Below are 23,689 nucleotides of genomic sequence, written 5' to 3' on the forward strand. Positions count from 1 at the left end.
GTCGCCGACCGTGAAAAGGACAAGTCGGGGGCGTGAACAATTTCGTTAGTTTTAATATCCCTTGACTCTTTCTCTCTCAGTGCGCTCTCGGCTCGACTCGCGCGCAAAACGTCGCGCGAAATGCGTCTCTCTCTCTCTCTCTCTCTCTCTCTCTCTCTCTCTCTCTCTCTCTCTCTTTCTTTCTCTCTCTCTCTCTCCACTCTACCTCTCTCTCAGAGATGAACGGATTCACGATGGACGAGGAGGAGCGCGACGCTCCTTTCAGGCTTCTCCGTTTCATTAAAATTTTATCGGCACACAGACGTGCGCGTAGGAGGCAGACAGACCTCGTGGTAATCTCTGACACTTCAATCATCGCGAATATCTTAGACTCGGGCAAAAATACCGAAAAATGTAACGCTCGTCCTGAAAGATTCAGCTCGTCCCGATTTCCCCAACCTCCTGATTAGCTAACTAACAGTGAAATCATATGTCTGTCTTGACCTAATTTGAAGGAGAGGCACACGCAGACAGACAAACATACGACTCAACTGTTGGTCAGCTTGCCAAGAGGTCGGAGAGGTCGGCCCTTAAGGACACATCGCGCACGACGAAACAAATCGCGGAACACCTTTTTATCGATCGCGATGAGGTCTCCAGGGCTCGAGGGCACTCTTTCGCCGGTGCTGGGAGACGCCACTGATCCTCTTCCATGTTGTCTCGTTCGCTATGCAGTCTCCAGCCAGGGCGAATGCGCTTTTTAATCAGCGACCGCCGGCCGCGCCCGGCCATGTAACTTCGTGCGAACGTAGCTTCGCGCACATAGCATACATATATACATACGTACGTACATGCACACACACACACACACATACATACGTACATGAACGCACTGGCCTTCTCTCCTTCCGGCGCGTTGTAAGTTTCGCCTCGCGGCGCAATTTCAAGTTCCGCGTAACACGCGAAAAATCCAAACGCGTGTCTGTGAGATGCGCGACCGTTGGATCGCGAATCGAGCGCGATTTTGCGGAATCAATGAGACTCGACGACACGGCACGTTCGCGATCGCCCCGACGTTCGACCAGTCATTTCTCGTGCGAGCGCGACATACGTGGCGCGCGTCGTTGTGTGTGGCGCGGTTTGCAATATCGCGAGCACACGGTGAACGGCCGGTGGCATGGCCTTTTTGCGCGATATCTAGCTCGACGAACGGTAATCCGGTAACGACGATGCTCTAGCGATCTATTTCCGGCGGGTGCCGAAAACTACGAGCGATGCTACGACGACCACGACGATCGCGTCTCGTTTCCGTGAGGGAGTAGTCGCGCGATGAGAGAAAGATACAAGCACCAATTGCCTGGACACTAACAACATTCGGTACCTAACTCTGTACATTCTTATTGTTTTGGTCTTTAAATACGGACATTTCAGTATAGAATATGTACAGGGTGTCCGGTAATTCCGTTATGCAGCCGCGATGTGTGCAGACAGAACTCGTCAAACTGCATACAAAATTCCCCTACCATTTCGCGAACAACCACGTAAGATTTTCAGTTATTAATCAAGCAAGATTGATCGCGCCTGATAAAAAAATCCTCCACCATTTTGCGAATGACCACGTCGATTTTTGGTTATCAATAAAAGAAGATCGATGCACGATCGTCCGAGATAATGCACCGATCTTCTCTAATTAATAACCAAACATGTACGTGGTTATTTATAAAATGGCATAGAACTTTTTTTTCTTCAGTTTGACGAGCTCTACTTGCACACTCGCGGCTGTATAACGAATTGTCGGACACACCCTGTACACACAATATTGGATATATACACATATTCCCCGTTGAAAGTTTAGAGATATTCGTATTTCTAAAAACGAGAAAAATGCCGAGAGTTAGATACCAGTATTATTAGTGTCCAGGCATCGGTACTTTTACCTAAAAAACAAGCTGCGCTCGTTCTCGATCGTTGAATATTCACTAGTTGCTGCATTCGATAGCACTACTTTGCCCCGGCGCATTACCCGCCACTTACACCGCCAATTACCACCACCGACGCGCCACTATTCAAATGACATCGACGGCGCAGCGCGAAAGACAGTGTTGTCGATCGAGTATGCCAATTTGCGATCGTGATGTCATCGCGGGATGACGATCGCCGTCATTAATATTGAATGCGCGCACGTTTTTCTGCCATTTTTCGTCTTTTTGTGTGTGTAGAACCGCTCGAAACCGAAAAGTCCGTGATTTTGGTACTGGAGAGAGTACAGACAGAGTTGGAGAGACACAGAGAAAGAGAGAGAGAGAGAGAGAGAGAGGAGAGAGGGAGGGCGAGATTGGTCAGAGCATTGTCGATGGATCCGTGCCAGCTGACTATTTTGCTCGAGGGAGTCCAAAACAATGATTGCCAAACGCTTTGTGATCGCGTTACGTGATCGGTGGCGCGATGCCTCTCATCTCGCGTTATTGAAATTCATATCTTGCGCGAATAACATCGCGCGGTCCCCCTCGGACAACGACGCGGTTGGTCAATGAAGCGATTTGGATTAGCGCGCGGTTCACGAAGGGAGATAGAAAGAGAGAGAGAAAGAGACACGGAATGCGAAAAAGGCACATAGGAAGAGAACAACACGATGAAATCATCGTAACGAAATATTCGTTTCGTAGCTGACTCGATCGGTCGTTCCGACGAACGTTTCAAATCATTTATAATGTAATTGTATCCTCGGTTATTTGTTGTATCCGCCAGAGTCCCGTCCATTAAAATGCGCTATCCGCGATCGAGCGTACGTATATCGATCACAAGTCAGCGGGCTCATAAAAATTCATTCGGGAGCTCGGAATAAAAATGCGTCTCGCGAGTTTCGTTAAAGTTTAAATGGAACGCGGTTTTCTCTCTCTCTCTCTCTCTCTCTCTCTCTCTCTGTGTGTGCGTGTTTCACTCTCTTTCTCTCTCGCTGGCTCTATTTTGACGCCAGAAGCGAACTGTCGAGGTGCAGCTCATGAGGTGTCCAGACGGCGGTGTTCACGCGCGCACAAGGCATTCGCAAATATATCGTCGCCCAAGACAAATATGTTTACAACGAAACGGCGCGCGACCCGCAAGAAAAAGCCGCATGAGCAAGTGCAAAAGTCGCGGTCAGGGTAGACGATCTCTGCCGGCGCAGGAAAGTCGCGCGCTTATTTTCGCGCTCCGCGGAAGGACAATTCGCGTCGATTAATTCGCAACGTCGGCCCAGACAACGGCGCGTCTCGATCTCGATCTCGATCTCGCGTATCTCGGGACGTGCGCGGGCGAACGATGACTCCCTCTCTCTCCCTCTCTCCCTCTCGCGTCGGCCGGCTCGCGGCGATTACTGGCCGCGCTCCAAGCTCACCGTAACAATCGCCTTGACGACAAGACGACTTTCTAGGACTCGCGGCGATCCGCGCGCGAAGACCTATAAATAATTCCTAATCTCCGTGATCGATCGTCCTCTCCTCTCGCGGAGCGCCGCTCTCCGCGCGCGCACCGCTCCGCCGATGTATCGGCGAGCCCTTCGTCTTTTATCGAACGAAATCGCAAACTCGAGTCGCCATATGCACGTGTGTCCTCCTTTTGTGCCCCTTTGCCCTTTCCGCCCTTCGGATGCGCAGCGCGACCTTGCCACGCGATGATTTAAGCGACTTTAATTGCCCGTAAACGCGTAGCGCGTCTCGCCGGAACTTTAATTCGCATGGAGATAACGTGTCGTGTCAGTCATCCCGATCGAAGCGACAAGGGATTGCGAAGAGATATGTAAAACAATATCAGAAATCGATAGAGTGTTCCCAAGTAGAAAGATTTACCCGGTCGCTAGCCAGGAACTGGCCAGTTTTTGCTGGCTAAGATCTATTAGACGGTAACTGTTCAGAAACTAACCTGGGAAAATACTGGTCAGTATTTCTTGGCCAGTTACTGAAGTTAGTGAATGCTGAGTGGTTTTTCTGGCTAGTAGAAACTCGGGAAATACTGGCCAATGATTCCTAACCCGTTATTGATCAGGAACTAGGCAAAAAAGAATGCTAAATAAAAGTGAAGTTTACAATCATCTCAATAATGAGTAAATTTGAATGTGGAGAAGTCTTTACATTCTGAAACACGAGTTTCCATGCTATTTTGATATTAAATAGTAAAATATTAGAATAATAAAATTATATAATAAAATAATATTGAAGAGTCGTCTAAATTGACGAGGAATTTTGGTTATTGAAAATAGTCTATTTCTGACCAGCTACTGGCTAGGAACAGGTCTCTTCTCCAGGAAGGTATCTTATTTAGGGTTCTTTATTCCTTTCGAGGGGACACATTTCGCAAGATATTTTACTTGTTTTCTTTTTTCTCGCTCGTACATTTCATCCCGCGAGAAAGCAGAAAAGGGCCGACATAATTTCGCGTTTTCGAGAAGATCGAAATACCGCGACGCGATCTTTAATTTACTACGTAATCACGCCACGGATCATTTAATTTCAGCGGAATGTTGCGGATTACCGTCGAAATTTTTTTTAACGGCCCACTTTAATCTGCGTAACAAATTACTCGGAAGTACGCCCTGCGATCGACGCGCAATCGTGAGACGGTGAAGTTTCTACTCGGCCTCCGATAGATGCGGTTATCAAGAAGACTTTCTCCTCTTCCTCCTTATCGCTCTCTTATCTCCGCGAGAATTTGTGCCTGCCGGTGTATATTGAATAAGCGGGACTTCCCGTTCGTCGTAATCGTACGTGGAAATCTCGATCGCTCCTTCGACGGTAGCGACCCATTCAGATGTTGACCTATCAAATTTCGACGGCACGAGGACGGCGCAACAACGATAAATTGTAATGCAACAATTGCGCTCGTATCTACGTGATAACAGTAAAACCTCTTTATATAAAATCAATAACACGCACGGGAAAAAAATAGGTTAAATTAATGAACGAGCTTAAAGCGTTTTGCTTGAAAGAAATAGAACTTCTGGTTTTTATGAACCAAATTCGGTTGTAAAATCCTGAAATTCTTAGTTTTAATTCTTAGAGCAGAATTCCCGTTTCTAAATCGAAAATTCCAGTTCTTACAAAAATAGAGTTTCTGTTTCTAAGCCAGAATTTGGAATTTTTATGAATCATATTCTATTTGAACAACTAGAAATTCTGTTTCTGGTTCTTAAAAAGACAGAATTACTGTTTCTGAACCAGAAAATCTGTCTCTGGCTCTTAGAAAAACCAAATTTTTATTTCTGAACCAGAATTTCCGACTCCTACAAAACAAATTCGTTTCCAATAAGCAGAAATTCCGTTTCCTTCGACGAAAACGCGTTTATTCGGTCATCGTCACGTTAATTCGACCGATCTTGTACGAATATTTTGAAGGCGTTATTAACGCGCCCGTCGATCACGATCGACGATTGTCCGATGGATTCCAACGTGCGCTTGACAAATCGGTCGTACGTTTATCGGCGGATTTATCGCGGCCGCGCGGCGTTATCAAATTGTTTCGGTGAGCTCGGTGCGCGGCATCGAGCGGAAGGAAGAACCGCGACGCTTCTAGGTTGAAGACTACTTCGAGCGGCCCACTTTCTTTACTTTCACGCTACCGCCGTTCTTCTTTCATCGCGTTTGCCGGCCGGGCGCTTCGGGTAACTCGACGACACAAGAACCGTGAGAGAGAGGAAGAGGAAGAGGGAGAGAAAGAGAGATAGAGAGACTATACTCCGAGGCTACACGTAGACGCTCCTCCTCTCTCATCCTCGTCGTCGTATACGTGCGCGCACGTAGTATACAGGGTGTGTCGCCGCTACCGCATTAGCGCTTAATGGCAGATCCGCGGGCTAATTGTCGGAGTTAATTTTTTCTTCGCGAGAACGTCCAACCGACAATGTAGCCTTCCAGTAACCAGTGGTTAGCGAGCAATTAGTGGAAATAACGAGCTTCCCGTGAGCGCCCGACTTTCGTAGGCGCAGAGCCCGTATTTTTCCGACTGATATCAGATCACACTCTAATGAAATCCTCATCAATGTGTAACTTCCTTCCTGCGCGCAGTCGATGATTGCGAATCGACACCATCGGTGCCATCTTCGTCGTGAGAAGAAGCGTTACTGCTTCCCCCTCCTCCCTCCCTAGGAATTTACTATTATAAAAGCCGATGCGGCAATAGCGGGACATTCCGGACGCAATACGCGGTGCGGTCGCGCGCCTTGGTTCGTCTTCGATATGCAAGCGTGGCGCGACGGCGTTGAACAATCTCTAACGGGTCTTCTTCGTTTCCTCAGCGCGGCCACCGAGAGAACACTGTACCCAGAGAGACGGGAAAAGGGGGGGGGGGAGAGAAAGAGAGAGAGAGAGAGCCCGAAGGTTAACTCGCGTTCGCGAAGAACGGCGCGCGTACGATGGCACCGGCCTGTTCCTCGTCCGGGCATCGTGTCCGTCGCCTCCGCGAATGAGAACGGATGCATATGTTTCACATTAATCAGACAACGTGCGCGCGCGATTTTTCAACGAGAACGCAGCCGCTTCATTCGCGAAAAAAGGAAGGGCAGTCGCCACACTGAGCGCTGAATTGCACGGACGCGAAACGTTAATTATCGAACGCGCGTTATGGAATCATGTATGCGTACACACAAATACGCGCGTGCGCATCAGTGTAACGGCAGTTATGAATTAATTGTACGAATTAATGTAACATAGTTCTTACTTTGTAGAGCGCGCGAAACTAAATAAATCGGGGAATAACAGGCGCGCACGCCAGACATGTGACGTCGGCACCGTTAAGTCGCGCGCTTTGGAGAACTTCGAATATACCCTATTCGGGTGATTGTTTGTTTCTCGCGCCCTGCTCTCCCCTCAAGCTTCGTTTAACTTTTTCGCGGTACATTCCTCCCCGTCGCTTTGCCCCCCCCCCCTCCCTTCACGCTTCTCTCCCTCGTCTCTTCGCCGTTCTTCGCCCGCGTTCTCTCTCTTTCTCTGTCTGTCTCTCTTCCTCGCCAACCACACGTTGAGAGACGTCCTTTTATGCTGCCGAAAGTTGAGAAGAAGCCGCGAGCGACTACACTTTGCATAATCTCGCTTCGGAGATTCGGGCTACGCCCCTGCAAAGTGGTCTTCAACTTTCGTGCGATAGTGTACGTGTACGGCGGCGATCGATGCCGGATGCCATTTTCGAATTCGGATTCCGGCCGCGGCCGCCGTTGCAGCAGCGAGAAACACACCGAAGCCCGAATTATTCCAAGTTTCCGGCTGGCTCGCGCGCGCCGCAGCGAGCGGACGTCCCGGCTCGACGCTCCGTACAAGTTATATTACGCGAGCATGCGAGCGGTCACGAGGTGGGATTTTAAAAGGGAGGCCAACGCGCGCGATCGCCGATGCGTATAAAGGCGATATCTCACGCGCGAGCGCGAGCACCGGAAGCGCGTTTACACACGCGGCTGTCCGTTTCCTCGTGGCACAACACAAAACGGCCTGACAACGGCCACGAGGTGCTCCCGCGCGTAATCGTAAGACGAGTTTCGTGCTGAGGATTGTTGCGGAATTGTTTAATCGAGGGAACGGATCGACATCAAATGGCTGTCCTTTCATCTCGTGCGTGCTACTTATATCTCACGCGGTGAAAATTGTTACGGTTGCTGCAACCGCATTCTGCCACGATCGGAAGAGAGATTTGTGCGAATTTAAGAACTGAACGGGGAGAATTTGACGGTTGGAAATCAATGTGGAATTTTGTGACGCGGAACAGATCGACATTCAGCGATAATTTAATGTCCATCCGTTTCACATGTGCTACTTGTATTTCACACGGCGTGAACGGTTGCCACATTCTCTGTGATTAGAAAAGCGATTGATACGAATTCACAAGTTAAATACACGCGAAGAGAGTCCTATCGCAAAAATTACTGTGGAATTTTGTGACGCGGAACAGATCGACATTCTGCATTTATTACACTTTCTATAATTTATTATCCTTTCATTTCATGTACGCTACTTATATGTCACACGGAGAAAATTGTTATGGTGGCTGCAACCACGTTATCTATGGTTAAAAAAGCAATTTATGTGAAGTCAAGTTAAACAGACGAAGAGAAGTTTGTGGTAAAAATTACTGTGGAATTTTGCGACGCGGAACGGCGTCGACATTCTGCAGTAATTTATTATCCTTTCATCTCATACGTGCTACTTATATTTCACACGCACTACTTATATCTCAAAATTGTTCTGATTGCTACAACCATCTTCTCTCTGTAGTTGGAAAAAGAAATTTGTGTTGATTCTTGCTATTGTTATGTGTCCATCGATACAGTTCTTGCAACCACACTTCCAGTGATAGTAAAGTTCAATTAGTATATCCTCACATATGATCGTCTCAAACGAAAGAATATATTGCTGTCTCTCTGTTGCGGTCTGCAAAACGAATACTATGATTGGGAGATCCGTAGGGTTTGGTTGCGCCATACAGCACTGAGAGTTCCGCTCAAGCACACACATATGGGCAAGCAGTGAAGAAGGCCAGTGTACCACTTCCAGAGTACTATGGTTTCCACAGCCTTTTTGTATGCATGGGCGAAAAATAATATTAATACTTCATTACGGTAACTATATTTAGCCGCGTGATATCCTCAATGTGTTCTTCGCATAGGAGAGGCGCTATAAAAAAAATTTGCTGTTTCTAACAAAATTCACTAAGTTTCTTAGCAAGATAGATATTATTGTGATAGTCTCTATGTTTCTGCACTACGCTAGAAACTAAGTAAAATTGAAAAGAATTTATATAAAGAAAAACTAATATTTCCTATGTATAATAAAAAATTAAAAAAAAAGAAGAGAAGGTGTAGAATAAGATACAGAAAAGCAGAAAGAGAGAGAGAGAGAGAGAGAGAGAGAGAGAGAGAGAGAGAGGTAGGACGGGAGGGAGAGTAGAGTTTATTGAGACTTTGGAGTTAAAAACTCCTTAGAGTTTCCGCTAAATCGAATTGACATTGGCGGGCGGTAAAAATATAATTATAGAAATTACAAAAATCAGAAGTAACTTAATGCGTAAAAAAATAAGAGGGGAAGTGGGAGGGAGCAGAGAGAAATTATCAGTCGTTTGGTACTCGAGACGACCGTAATAATCGCGCTATCATGCAGATCGTGATTAAAGCTCGATTACGAAAAGTCGCGTTACTTCGCAAAATAAACGCGGTCCGAGAAGTTTCTCGACTGTAGCGAGGAGGAGTTTAATTACCCCCGGCCGTGCGGCGATCTGACCCCGATTCTGCGATATCGAATAAAAAAAGAAAAAAGGAGGGAGAAAAAGTTCCTCCACCACGGAGGGAATCCTGTATTATTCGTGTCCGCGACGGCGGAAAATATCATCGGACGATGTAATTAATACACAGCCATAAGTGAAGAATGTCGGAACGCGGGGCGGTTGCGCTATTTTGCGCGCGGCGTTCTCCACCGTCGACGATTTTATTGGGCCAGGTAATGGATTTCTATCGGAAAAAATATCGGGGGTGGCCGGATGCGCAGCGGCAGCGGCGTCGTGAAAACGTTAACAGTGTGTTGCTTTCATACTTGGCGATAAATTCGGCCGAAATACACGATGGGCAGAGATCCGCCGTCAGAGAGGCCCTCGATCGAAACAAAACGCGAAATTTCGCCAGAGTCGATGTCTGATATACATCGCGACTTTTATCTATCGGCGATTTTCAGCTTCCGCTCGCATCGCTATCGATAACGGAAAGCGTTACCGTATTGATATCGTGTAAAGTGTCGTCGTTCGAAAGAAAGAAAAAAAAGAGGAAAAGAGAAGTAGAAACAACGATTGCTCGGCGGGCAAAAACACTCCCGCGCGTCTCTCTTGCGCGCGCGCAAAGTATATACGCGTGCATATCGATTCGCCGGTACTTATTGCAAATTTATTTACCCGTTTATGCAATTTTAATTCGCGTTCGATATAGCCGAAGAGCGAAGAATTTCTCCGGGAATCGCGCCGCCGCCGCGGATTTTCCTGTTAACGAAAATTAGGAATTCGCGTGGCACGCATCGCGCGCACAAAGCATTTCCGCGTTCTAAGAGTTAATATTGCGGACGACATCGATTACATTATGAATATCGGGAATCGATAACGGCAGGCGCACGCCGCCGGCATCGATCGCGCGATACGACGACGACGTCGCGATAACGATTCGCGTCTCGAACGGTGCCGTCCAAAGTTGGCGTGTGCACGCGTTCCGCAGCGGCATAACCGATGTAACGACGCAAATTGAACGCACAAGGGACGCCCATGTAACGTTAATATACCCGGTTGCAGAGCGCGCCATAAAGACATACTTTGCAATTCAGAGCGGCTTTACGTTCGAGAGCTATTCTTTCACTTCGAGACTTCCGCTTTATATTTCCCGATTTAGCCGATCGTTTCTCCAAACACGTCTCGGTCCCTTTTAATCCTTTTACACGTTTCGAGGGAGCTACAACGTGAAACTCGGTGAAAAATAGTTTCCACTGAGCTCCTCCCTCTCTCTTTTCTCCCTCCCGCGGGAATTTAATACGAGCGATCCGGCGAATTTTTTAGTCATTATTGAATTCGCGGAATTTATACACATTTAATCCGCCCTTTTACACGCTCGAAAAAAGACCTATCGAAATACGATCGTCCATAATTGTTACAACTTACGGTACAGGTAATATCATTGAAAGTAATGTCAATGCAAGGCTGCCAAGGATTACTTTGCGCGGACGTCGTTCGCACAAAGGACATCGGAACGCGGCCGCACCGCACAGCGTCGTCCTTGGGCATAAGCGGATATAACGTCGCGCACGACGCGGAGAAGAATGCGGCACTTTCGCGCAACGGGGCCTTAACCCCTTTTTTTACAGGTGCGAAGAGAGTATCCGTAACTTTACTGCGAAGTTGAGATATTTCAAAGCTAGAGCCGCGTCCAACAATTCCACAAGAACTCTGGCGGCCACGGTGGCGTGGCTACGCTGGAAAACCGTTCGCGAAAACTTTAAGACACTCTCCTCTCTCTCCCCCTCCCTCCCCTACACCTCAGTCGAAATTTCGACTCTATATTAGCCATGCAAATCTCGCCGAACTCGAAGCATCAATGGAGAATCTCGAGATGTAACTGTACAGACTTGTTATAATGTTACAAATGCTCTCTCTCTCTCTCTCTCTCTCTCTCTCTCTCTCTCTCTCTCTCTCTTCTGCTTCTCTCCCTCTTCTCTTTCATCTTCTTCGCCCTTCGCTCTCCCTCTCAACTCATTTCATGCTGGCACTTGAAAAGGAGCGATTATTCAGGAAATATTTAATATATCGCTCATTGAAACAGAGAGAGAGAGAGAGAGAGAGAGAGAGAGAGAGAGAGAGACAGAGAAGTCAAGAATAAAGATTAAATGCAAATATACGATTAGGATGATTAAATTCTAAATAATTTTTAAATAAGTCTATTTATATATAGAATCAAGATTTTTTTTTATTGACACTTTAAGGATGTATATTGCCTGCATAGTTACCCTGTAAAAGGGTAACTGAAAACTAGAAATACGTTAATATTTTTACTTTTTATGAAATGTACGATAGATATGTGCGATATATAGTTTAATGGCAATATATTTCCACTTTAACGTCACATTTTTATAGTTTATTTATTTTATGTTATTTCTAAACTTTGATCTACGAATCACAATGCAACATTTTGCACACATCGTTTTGAATACCTAAGATACGTGTATACAAAAATTGAGATTTCCATCATTATTTTTTAATTATCTTTGCCTTTACTACAGATAGCAACATCACTGACGTCATTAATGCATCGTTAAAATATCATTTAAACGTCGTTAAAACATCGTCACGTTTTCTGGACTTACATTTCAAAGTGAAGTAACCTTTGACTCAGACTCTGAATCATCAACGTCTGTAATCGCTTTTAAATGCAATTTAGATTAATCTCCAATTTTTTCATTATTTCTCATTATTTCCGAGAGATGGGCAATACATCTTCCAGTTCCATGGGATCTAGTAAGGCAGAGCTCAAATTTGGACTCTCCGCAAACAAACAAATTTACGACTCAAAGAGACGGTGGAGAAATACGCGCAGTCTTCATCTGACAAATGAGACGCGATGCTAACAACAACTATACTAATGTAGGGCAAACGAAACTGACAAATAACACAGGCCAGAGATAACTCGCGTGCCTTTCCTCGGCCGGCTAATCGCAAGAGAGAGAAACTCCATTGTGTTCTCCCCGAGGACGAAGCGGCGCGCACGCGCGCGATCGTTACGACAAAACGTTGGGAAATTACGAATCGGCGACGAGCCCAACGAAACGGCCACTCCCGGATTAGAAACGTCCAGCGTGTTTATGTTTTCGTAACGCCCGGGTCGTGATCCGCTATCGCCTCGCTGCGTGGTGTTTCACCGCGAGGTGAGAATGAGCTCGCAGTTGGCAGCTCCGCCTTGTGTACCGAGTGGCAGGGTTAACTTGGACAGCAAACACGATAATAACCGGATACCTTGACTCGGCCGTGCTTCCCCCGCCGTGGATCGAGACGCGCGCGTCGCGTGTTCCGCGATAAGATCGGTAATGCGCCGAGAGAGCTTCTCGCCGAGAGAAGAGTCGCACTTCGCGCGAACGATGAGAAGACGGTCGTCGTCGTCGTCGTATTCGAGTGCTCGTCCACCGTGAATCATCCCGTGACCGATCCCGAGATCACTTCTCGACAATGAAAACTAATCCTGCGTCCACGGGGAAGGAGGGGGAGGCGGGTTGACTTTTACTCGGATTCGCTCGCAGGAGAAAGCGACTTTCGAAAAGAAAAGAAAATCACCGGAAACACTCGATAGAGAACGAAGTGTATCGCACGACGAGTTTTACGAGAGTGTTAACAACAAATAAGTAAATCAATCGCTTCGGAATTGTCACTGTTTGACACGCACGCAGAGTCGCCGCGTCGCGCGTACGCCACTGAAAATGCGCGGCACTTTAACGCGGCCACAAATTATTCTCATTATTCCTGGCAGCGCTCGACGCGGATTCCAAGGCAACGTCGACTGTTCGCGCAATCGATAGCGCAGCGACACACATCGCGGACAGTGAGCGGCGGTGGTGGCACTCTTTTGAGATTTGCGAAAGCGCGATTCGCGAGACGAGACGAAATGCAGCGCGGCACGCGCGCGAAAATATCTCACATGATGTGAGAGGAAGAAGGAAGGCATTCTCTCCTCTCTCTCTCTCTCTCTCTCTCTCTCTCTCTCTCTCCCGTTTCGCGCGCTTCTCGCATTCGGAATCTGCCGGGGCTCGGCTCGCGTTTCGCATCCCGATCGACCTTATTATCGGCAGCTTATCGACGCCGGCTGGGGGCCGGTGGGACGGCGGAGAGGCAGAAACGTGAAGGGGCGGCAGGGGCTAGCAGGGAGGATCGGGCGGGAAGAGCGCATGGATTTGCGAAAGATCGCGCGGTTCGCGGGCATAACGCGATAGCGGCCTGAAAATCGATAACGGCTGTACGGCAATCCACCTAATGGCATATCCCCTAAGCAGGCGCTTGGACGTGATAAATCGCGAAGGCTGCCTGCCGCGCGCACTATTTAGATACGCGGCGCGTAGCGTGCGCAAGGAAACGCCGTTTCGACGATACCTGATACTCGGTGTGTGTCGTCTCGTACAGCAAACACGGCCTGGCAAGTCGCGACGCGGTGACTTTATGTTAATCGGCCGGGACGTGAGGAGAGAAAAGCGGAGCGGAGTGTAGGAGCAGCTCTCGCTCTCTTCTCGCCCGCGCGCGGTACGTCCGTCCGTCCGTCCGTCCGTCCGTCCGTTCCCTACTGTCGTGCGACTCGTTTGCGTCCGAATTGCTCTTTAGCCGGCTCGATAATCCGTATTTTTCGCCGTCACACTTTATTGTCGCGCGCCCCGCACCGATGCGACTCTTATCGGCGCGCCGTTGGGAGCAGCCAGCTCGCGTCCGCAATCTCGATGTCTGGATGTGAAGAGAAAAAGTAGATAATATTGAAAATATAATCGCGTGCATGGATTTAGATAAAATTGGAGTAGTCGGAAATTCTTATCTACGCTACTCTCTTCCCCCCCCCTCTCTCTCTCTCTCTAGTTATGTTGGCATTTAAAGCTTTAAGAGGAGGAAAGAAAGACGGGAAAAAGGAGTTGCATGGTTAAAAAGTTTATTCACCAAATATGTATTCTCTCAGGGCACCTAGGGGGAGTATTTTTGGTGGCTCATCAAGGGAGCTTAACTCATAAATTCGTTATTGTGTGTGTTTGTGTGTGTGATCGCACAAAATTACATTTTTATATATTTATCTCACTATCCAAACAAGTATTGATTTGAAACTACTTTCATGATACCCCACCTTTTACCACGCTTTACTCGGTACAGTGCTGCTCAGAGCATAAAACAACGGTTTTCTGGCCTTTACACAGCCGACCATTACACAGAAAAAAGCGCAATGAATATTACGCTTCTCTCTACGCCGCGTTTCCTAATATCTAGCATTTTTTATTCGGATGGTATCACTTTTCGCGAACAGTTACACTGAAACAATGGCCACCTATGAGATCATATGTGCAAAATCGCGATATTCAGTGTCGAATTTCCCATGAGCGGCGCGGACAAATCGCACGAAGTGCTTCGAATGTGTTTTGCTGCGACGAATATCATGTTAAGTTCTTGGTATAATTTTAAGCATGTTGGTTCAAGAGCGAATAAACTCCTTGGGGACGCTTAGCAACGACGATCCGTTTCGTTCGACGAGCGCGAACGATCCTGAATCTTTCATCCCGGCCGTATTAATCTTAGCGTATATAATTAAATCAGTGCGAGGTGAAATATTTCATAGCTCAGACGACCGAATAAATAAGCCACGCTCGTGGGCGCGTTGAATACCTGGCGAATTCAGCGAAGAACGCGGGCGTCGCGTTGTGCCACACGTTTTCCGATTTATCGTGCACTTCATCGAGGGGGGTGAATTTTTCGTGTATACCGCGCGCGACAAAACAAATACCTGCGCGCGCGAATCCGGATTTCTCGCACGACTGTCAAAGAACCTGACCAGCCGCGCCCTTATTCGAGTTATGCTCGTTGGCGCAAAAACCGCGTCTTGCAGCTCAACACCGTGTTTAAAAAATATATACAATAAATAAATAAATAAATAAATATATATATATATATATATATATATATCGATATTTTGTCTAATGTTTTGCGCACGGCGAGTCAAAGGTGACGCAAAAGCGAGGCTGTGTACCTCCCTCCCTCCCTCCCTCTCCCTCTCCCTCTCTCTCTCATTTCCTTATTGCTTTTCCTCCTTTCTCTCTTGCTCGCTCTTTACCCCGAATCTCTCGTTGAAATTCCGCCGAATCACACTCGTCGTTGAGCTAACTGCGCCTCGCCAGTTGCGAAATTAAAACAAGTTAGTTCGTAGAATCGATTTCTCTTTATGTGGAGAAGCGCGCGACGGGAGGTTGCGGGGGAGGGAAAGGGAGGGGAGGGGAGGGATGAGGATGGGAACGGCGCGCCGAGCGAAGGGTGGCGGATGGGTTTGTGCAACATTGAAAATATCTCGCCCGACAATAGGAAGTTTTTAATGTTTGCCCGCGCTCTTTTCCAGCTTGCCGAGGGAAAAAGCGCCGAGAAACGGCAAGAACATTGAGAGCTTTCTATTGTCGCGGCGAGTGTTTAGATTATTCGGATGTGCCGCGTTGTTCTGTGGTAGTCTCTTTTAAGCTCTTCTAAGTAACCGTTTCTAAGCACCACGTTCAGGCATACGGTCTCTCTTTCTCTCTCCTTCTCTCTCTCTCTCTCTCTCTCTCTCTCTCTCTCTCTAATTCTCTTTCTCAACGACGACGACGACGACGACGACGACAGTATGGAAGTATCCTGTGTCAGGAAGTTCTCTCTATCTTACCCCGGCTAATGAAGCACTCTCGGATTATCTTTGAAGTAAATTATATAAAGCTCTAGTGCCCGGTACGAATATTTTAATTATCATAGAAATTAACGTACGTTTTAACACGCGTTTCAGCCACTTCGGGCGGAGGAATTCGCGCGACGCGAATCGAAGATCGAAACATGAAGCTTGATCTGTCGAGATGTCGTGTTTCCAGTGGTTGGTCTTGCGATCTCTCTTCGTATGCACAAGATAAAAGCATCAATGCCCGAACACGCCTAATCTTAGACGTTCTTGTTTTGGTTTTCAAATATGAATATTTAAATTTTTAACATAAACACACATACACACACACACACATATATTGAATATACTGAATACATAGGATGTTAGATTCCAAAACATCTCTATTGTCTTTTACATTAGAGAAAAATGTGCACGGAACAAGGACTTCAGTTCGTATAAATGAACAAGGACCAGACGAAAAACTCGCTGACGAGAAACAATATCTCCGTTACTGCGACCGAAAACATTTGTCTTGAACATTCGGCTGCATTAAAACTCGCTTGAGATAGCGGAGAGCAATTGGCTGAGTGGAAACCTCCTATAGGAATCTTTCTGTTCCTACAACCTAGTTTTTCATTTGGTTCCCAGACAACAGAGAATTCAGTTACACTAACGTAGTTGTTTTTTCCGTGTGTGAGGAATAAATAGCGCGGTCGGAGGAAGGGCTGGCTGACCACAATATCTATTCCTTTCGACCACACAATTTATCCCTCGCCCATTTCCCTCTAATATAAAAGACTACAGAGATATTTTAGAATCTAATATTAGATAGCTTACTCTGTGTGTATATATATTCTTGAAATATTTGTATTTAACTTTCCAGTAATCACGTGTATCTCTCAGACACTTACAATGAACATTACCGGCATGACCATTTCGATTCATCTATCTTATTTCTTTCACTTTTGTATAAGAAAAAATGTAGCAATATTCATTTTTCTATATGGCCTTCAATTTGTTCCTCAAAGAATGCTAAAAATAGAAGAAATATACCCTATACTGAGCAATGGCTTAAACGAAAGATCTCGTCGAGTAGATTCACCTCCTCGTGGTGTACTCTAAGTAATGCAGAATGACTTCATCAATATATATTTACATATAAATAAGTGATATTTGACGCTCTCGATCTCATGAACTATAAACTACAGGTATATAAAAATGTATGTATATATTCTGAATCTACTCGATTTCTTTCGTTTGAGCTATTGCTCAATATTGGTCATGAGGGGACGTTTTTTCTAACTTGGCGCTCTCTGTGGTGAGCAAACTAAGGCCCATACAGAAAAATGAATATTATCACGTTTTCTCTCGTAAAATATAGTAGGGAATAGGACAGATGTGAATGGAAATCGTACTTGGTCATGTCAATAGTATTTATTATGAAACACAAAGATAGTGAGTTCATTTTGGTGCGATACAAAATTAATTAAAATGGGAATTAGAGCGATACGAGTTATATCTTTCCTATTTCCTGTGGAAAGTGTCTACCTAAAATTACCAAAAATACAGGGCCGTTTCGTCAAAGTATTGTAGTCTCCTTTTGATTAACAAAATGTTCAATGAAATTTCCGCTTCTGTTCTCCAAAGACTCGTGACTAAAGGTTAAAGACCAAGACAGTAAGAATGCTCGGATCAGGTACTTGTCGGGGGAAGGGGCGGGGATTGGTGCTTTCACCTTACTGCCGCGTGGCTGGGAATGCGTTATTGTTCGATTGCGCTCGCCGTTATCATCGTCGATACGTGTATTCACGGCGACGTGTGTCCGCGGTTGTCGGACGCGTCGTGTCGTTCAACACCGCCGCGCGCGAGAGTTGCGTCGTCGACGCTCCCGCCGAACTTTGGCAGACGTTATTTCCGGGATTACATTGTTCATCGACGGGACACGCGTAGCCACCTGGTCGGCCGGCCGGCTGTCTCGTCGGATCGCTTTTTCCAAAAACCACCGCCGCCACCGTCGGCGGAAAGCGATATCGATCCCGCGGGTCGAAACTAGCCGCCGCGACGCGTGGAAGAGAGATCGCGAGGATCGCGTAGATCTAGCGGTTGCTATTGTCGCTGTCGCGACGAGCTATCAGATATCGGTCGCTGGTTCGATCGATTGAGCGCGAGTAACGAGCCGGAATTATCCCCCCTTCGTGTGCTTGACGTTGCCGATCTCTTTCTCTCTCTCTCTCGCTCGCGCGCGCGCGAAGCTATTCATCACCCGGTTATGATAGCCGACGATCCCTTCTTGGAGGTAATTTCCTCGAAAACGAATGACTCGTCGTCGATTGTTCCGTAACTTCGTCGAGCCTAACGCAGGTCGCTATGTCGACTCGCTTTCTGCGCTTCCGAAGCTCCGAGTTGTGAAAGGTCCCTTTCGCTCTCTCGACGGTTCATGATTTAGAAGCCGTCCCTGTCCCTCGAGATTCTCGCTGAAGAAAAATCCACCGCGAGTCGCATGGAAGGGAGAGGAATCCGCGGAGTGAAAGGTGGCTTTCTCTCTCTCTCTCTCTCTCTCTCTCTCTCTCTCTCTCTCTCTCTCTGTCTCCCGTTGGGTGCGGGACCACCTTGCGTCTTTTGCGTCAATCATCGTGTCTCTCCGTTGTCGCGCGAACGAGAGACATTGTCGCGGCGCGGCGTTCACGCTCTGTCGTAACAACTCGTCGAAGTGATTTCGTCTCGAGTCGAGCAACTCCGCGATCGCCGCGATAAAGCGTTCCCGGAGCCGCGGGAGATCCCCCGATTGCGGCCCGCTCGCTCGCTCGGTCGCGCGCGCGATCAGGTGGTTCGACGCACCTCGGTGAACGTCGCCGGCGCGCGGCCAAGAGGGTAGCCGTCGCGGCTCGTGAGCGCGCGTGACGCGGCTCGCCGAGCCGCGACGATTCTCGCAACGTCGCGACTGATCGTCGCCCGTCCAAACCACGGACGCTCGCGTCTTCCATCGACATCGGCGAGAGTGCCGGACAATCGGCCCTCGCGACCGCGAATCCCGTTATGAATGTCGATAGGACAGGGGGGATAAAGACAGAGAGGGAGAACCATTCGATTGTACTCTTCTTTGCACTCTTTACTTGATTCGCGGTTAAACATCGGCGCGAATAATATACACTAAACCCGTAATATCTCGCGGTTGATCGTTAGTCAGGGTGCACCCCACTGGCGCGAGACGAGGGGCAGCATAAGGGATGCGGGCGGTCGAGAACGGGGGAGGGGTTGAGCAGGGGGCCAGGGGGCAGCGCACGATGGCTGCTCGTGTGTGTGTGTATGCATGTGTGTGTGTGTGTGTGTGTGTGTGTGTGTGTGTGGACGGAGGTTGCTCAACTTGACATCGCTCCGGTGACGTCATTGAAAATCACTTTACCTCGAGACACGATACGCGAGTAGCTCGCGTTGCCGTTGTTGTTGTCGTCGTCGTTGTCTGCACCAAGTCAGCACGGTGAGTAGTGTGAGCGAGCGTACGAGAGAAAGAGAGAGTTAATGACTCGGAGGGAGATGGGGCGACAGAAGGACGGTCCTCGCGCACGTAGGCCCCCGCTTCTTACACCGGCTGGCAGCGGCAACGGCAGCAGCAGCAGCAGCAGCAACGGCGGCAGCGGCACGTCGCTTCTTTGTTCTTCCTTCCTGCACCGCGCTCAACTCTTCCCGATTCAACGCCGTGGACGGCACCCGCTCACACTCTCTTTCTCTTCCTCTTCTTTCTTCTCTCCTCTCCGGCGTCTGTCACCGGTGTCACACTCTCCTGTTGCCCCCTTCTCGCGGCTATCGCCGCGCGCGCGCTAACGGCTAACGGAATTAATCGCAGCACGAGTCTGCGATCCCGGCGTGTCCACTTCGCACGCAGCGTGCGTGCATGTGCAAATAAATATATACGAATGTATGCGTATATACGTATACAACTATATTGCGTGTCACTTGGAATACGATACACACTACGCGCGATACCGTCGCGGCAACAACAATCCGCGACAACGTCAGACGCGCTACCGTTAATCAGCTAGCGCTATCTCTCTCTTTCTACCCCTCACACGCGTCTGTCGTGAACCACGGTTACACACGTACACAAATGCGCGCAAACATACGCTTCACGTACATATATGTATGTATAAACGTCTCTGTACGAGTGTACATATGTACATATAAATATATATATGTATGTATATATGTATACACACGTTTGTCGAAAACGCGATACAGCGCGGTACTCGCGCGAGATTATCTCCCGTCGGAACGCACGAGAGAGGCGCCCGCGTCACGCTGTATGCGCGCTGTATATATACACACACCGAGAGACCCCGGTCTCTCCACTTGTCGCGCGTCAGGCTCAGCCGACAACGTCCGTACGCAAACGAAGCTCGAGCACTACTGAACGGACTGAGCGCTCTGATGCGAGCCGACACCGGCCGAGCGTGTGGCCCACGACGCGGAGATACCCGACCGAGCGTCGTACCGCTACGACACGAGTTCCGAGTCGTTTTCCCCTCCGCTCTGACCCCTCTCCTTCCGCTCACCCTCGCTCCCCACCGCGCCCTTTCCATCCGCTTGCCGCGCGCAACCCGCGCGCGCGTCGGGGCCATCTATACGCTTCGGTCTCTACCCTACCATCGCCACACGTACACCACACGCGCGTGCATACACGTGCGCGCATGTACATACACACGCGCAAGTCTCAACGTACACACGTACGCAACACGTGCGCGCGCGCCGTACATACACATGCCTCCTCCTCCTCCTCCTCCACCACCGTCACCTCCGCCTCCGCCGCCTTCTCCTCCTCCGCCTCATCCTCCTCCTCCCATCGGCGCTTAAAGCCGTACGCGTCTTTCGGTACGAGATACAACGCGATTTTTCCTCGACGACGATCGCGCGCGCAGCGCGGGCTACGTGATCGACCGAAAGACGCCTATTTTAGAATGGAATAAGACGCACGGCCTTATTGCGACATCTCAGCCGGAGCCACGAATCTGTCTTGAGGAGGAGATAGAAGAAAGAGGAGCGAGTGCGTTGGATCGGTTAATGAGTCGAAATTTTTGTTTGGCATGGAGGGGAGAAAATTTCCGTTTGTCGTTGAGGAAATGTCTTGACGGCTACCGTATTTCTTGGAAAGACACAAAAGCACTCGGTGGTAGCGAAAAAAAGGGATTCTATTTACCGTTTTGTCTCGTTAGCCGGTTTCTGTAACGCACCGATCGTCTCTCGAACGGAGCCTCCATCTCCTTCCCCTACTCTCTCTCTCTCTCTCTGTCTTTCTCTCATATACATAGATGTGTTGGCGTAAAAAGACCGTGTATACCGAAAAGCAATTATCGACGTGTTTGGAATAAATTCCTCCACCCAGCGAGTGATTCAATTACGGTAGACGGAACTTATTGGCCGGTGCCTCTCCGCGACTCCGATGTATCCTCCGAGACTTAACTATCTCCACTGGTATTCGCCCTCGGCGTTTTATTATCGCGGTAAACGGCGAGTCGCCGAGTACGTGGCCGTAATCCGAGATGTATGCGACGTGTTATCGCTTAATGTGAAATGATACCTCGGATATCGGTGGTGATCGAGAAGGACCGCGAGTAAAATTCGAAGATTCTTTTATTGACTTTCGGAGAGAGTCCCGGAGATTAATAGAGGAGAGAACGAGATGGAGTGAGTGAGTGAATAAGACAGAGAGAGAGAGAGAGAGAGAGAGAGAGAAAGTAGAGACAGAGAAGGAGTGAGAGCAGCAGCGGTAGCAGCAGCAGCAGCACCAGGAGGAGGAAGAGGAGAAGAGGGAGAAGGGGGAGAACGTATCTAGTGCGCCGACCGCCGCGGTCGACGCTCCAGCGATTCGGTGCTCCAGTATTCGATTGTTGCTTCAGAGCGGCGATGCTCAAAGTGTATTCCGCGCGTTTCGGACAGCCAAAGGGGAGGTTCCGTACATTTTCATGAAAATTACCTCCCGATGCCTCCGCAACTACCTTACATATTGCACGGGCTTATCTTTGACATGGGCGCGCGCGCGCGCGTGCGAGAACGCTACCGCCAGTTCTCTGCCAGCTGACTCGAAATTATTCATTGATAAGCGCGCGCAACGCCGCTAACCATTTTCCCCGAACGGCTCGCTCTCCTCCGCGACGTGTTAAATACGTTAAGTTCTCACTCACCGCGCCCACGTGCATTCCAATGAGAGTGCGATAAACGCGCGAATATTATTGTATTCGTGATGATCGCGTTTACGTACGTACACATCTCGAATGGACACGGCAGTAATGGCGGTCTGATTAAGCCACCGGGAAAAGGTGATAATGTTATATTCTTATCGGCCAATACAGATATTTCGTTTTTCGACAGAGGCGTGTCTGTCTCATGCGAACACGAAGAGCTCCGGCTCGTAGCGTCGACGATCCGGATTATTGTCTCTCTCTTTCTCTCTCTCACTTGTTCTCCCTCTGTCGCTATCAAACTCCGAGCGAAATTCACTCGCCTCAAAATCGACGCCGACTGCCATTACACGTGTAATCGCAGCGTTAATATAGATATGTTTCGTATCAGTAATATTTATACGGTATAATAAATATCACATATTATATTGCGAGATATCGCATGAAGGACGGGGGAAGCGAAACGGCCAACTGCAAGTGACGTCGCCTGCCGTCAGAACGAGGTGGGGTCTCGCGGGAGAACGAGTCGGGACGGGACGGGACGTGTTCGGGGTGAAGGGGTGTTTCGCGATCGGGTGGGTGGATGAGAACGAGCGGATTAAAACGAAGCACCGGGGCGCGCTCGCGGGGGTGGTTTGCGTTTCGCTTAATGGGCAAGACGGCGAGAGTTGCGCGAGTTACGCGATACGCGCAGCATAACGTGCAGCATAACGCGAGCCTCGGCGAAGGCACGTCGCGTGGCGCGCGATTACGTTGGTGTAAAAAATCACGGGACCAGCACTTTGTTAACCAACACCTGTGCTGTCCGTCTACCACGAACTTTTCGTTGCCGCGGCGCAGGAAATGTCGTCGCCGCCGCCGCCGCAGCCGCCGCTGCCGTCAGTCGTCGTCGTCGTCGTCGTCGTCGTCGTCACCGCTGTCGCGTCGTGTCGTCGCTCTCTCGCTCTCGCTCTCGCGTCCGTCCCCGTCGTCGTCGTCATCGTAGTCGTACTCGTCGTCGACGTCGACGTCGTTGTCGCATTATCGCCGCTGCGCTGCTCTTTTGATTAAAACTGAAAACGCGCTCTCGCAACAGGATACGTTGTAAATTACACGCGCTGACGCATACACGCTCGCAAGTCTACGTAATATCGTCATAATCACGGTGCGTTAGGTAGAGAAACTGGCGCACGCTCTCTCTCTGTCTCTCTCTTTCTCTCTGTCTGTCTCTCTCTTTCTCTCTGTCTCTCTCTCTCTCTCTCTCTCTCTCTCTCTCTCTCTCTCTCTCTCTCTTTCTCTCGGAGATTTCAGATAAAATAAAAAGGGTGCAGTGCGAGTTCAAAAATATAAATTCTCGCTGCATGAGAGCTGTTTCTCTAACTAATATCTATTTGTGTTAATAACAACATTTTTTATGATATATCCGTTAATGCACGCGCGGGCGTAAGAACGACAGAAGAGATATTTTCTACATTTGTTTTGCCTTCAACACACACACATACGCACACGCACGCACATACAGCGCGAGGTCACTCAGCAGGTGCGACGATTGCGCTAGCTTTCCATTGACCTTATTTCGTGCTAATAATTCGCGTTCTCCTTATCGTGTAACATAAACGTATCTCCGGTCTTGTATTAGATATTATATATTTAATTATTGACGCGCCTG

At 48.5% G+C, this 23,689-nt stretch overlaps 1 protein-coding gene and 1 long non-coding RNA gene across 6 annotated transcripts in view; one reads left to right on the plus strand and one right to left on the minus strand.

Moving 5' to 3' along the window:
• Positions 1–23,689, minus strand: part of LOC116848140 — a 183,818-nt gene that overhangs the window by 44,058 nt on the left and 116,071 nt on the right. Inside the window, exon 1 of one of the 5 annotated variants that reach the window (XM_032823930.1) lies at positions 19,272–20,360. The exons of the other annotated variants lie outside the window; for them this stretch is intronic. The gene's annotated coding sequence lies outside the window, so the exon portion shown is untranslated. Of the gene's footprint in view, positions 1–19,271; positions 20,361–23,689 lie in introns of those variants that run through there. 5 annotated transcript variants of the gene reach the window in all.
• The window catches only part of LOC116848141, a 114,733-nt gene that overhangs the window by 34,440 nt on the left and 56,604 nt on the right, over positions 1–23,689 (plus strand). The window lies entirely within an intron of this gene.

This window comes from Odontomachus brunneus, unplaced genomic scaffold (assembly GCF_010583005.1).
Source record: "Odontomachus brunneus isolate Ranch 3 - 2012 unplaced genomic scaffold, Obru_v1 Obru_scaffold_090, whole genome shotgun sequence".
Taxonomy (NCBI): Eukaryota; Metazoa; Arthropoda; class Insecta; order Hymenoptera; family Formicidae; genus Odontomachus; species Odontomachus brunneus.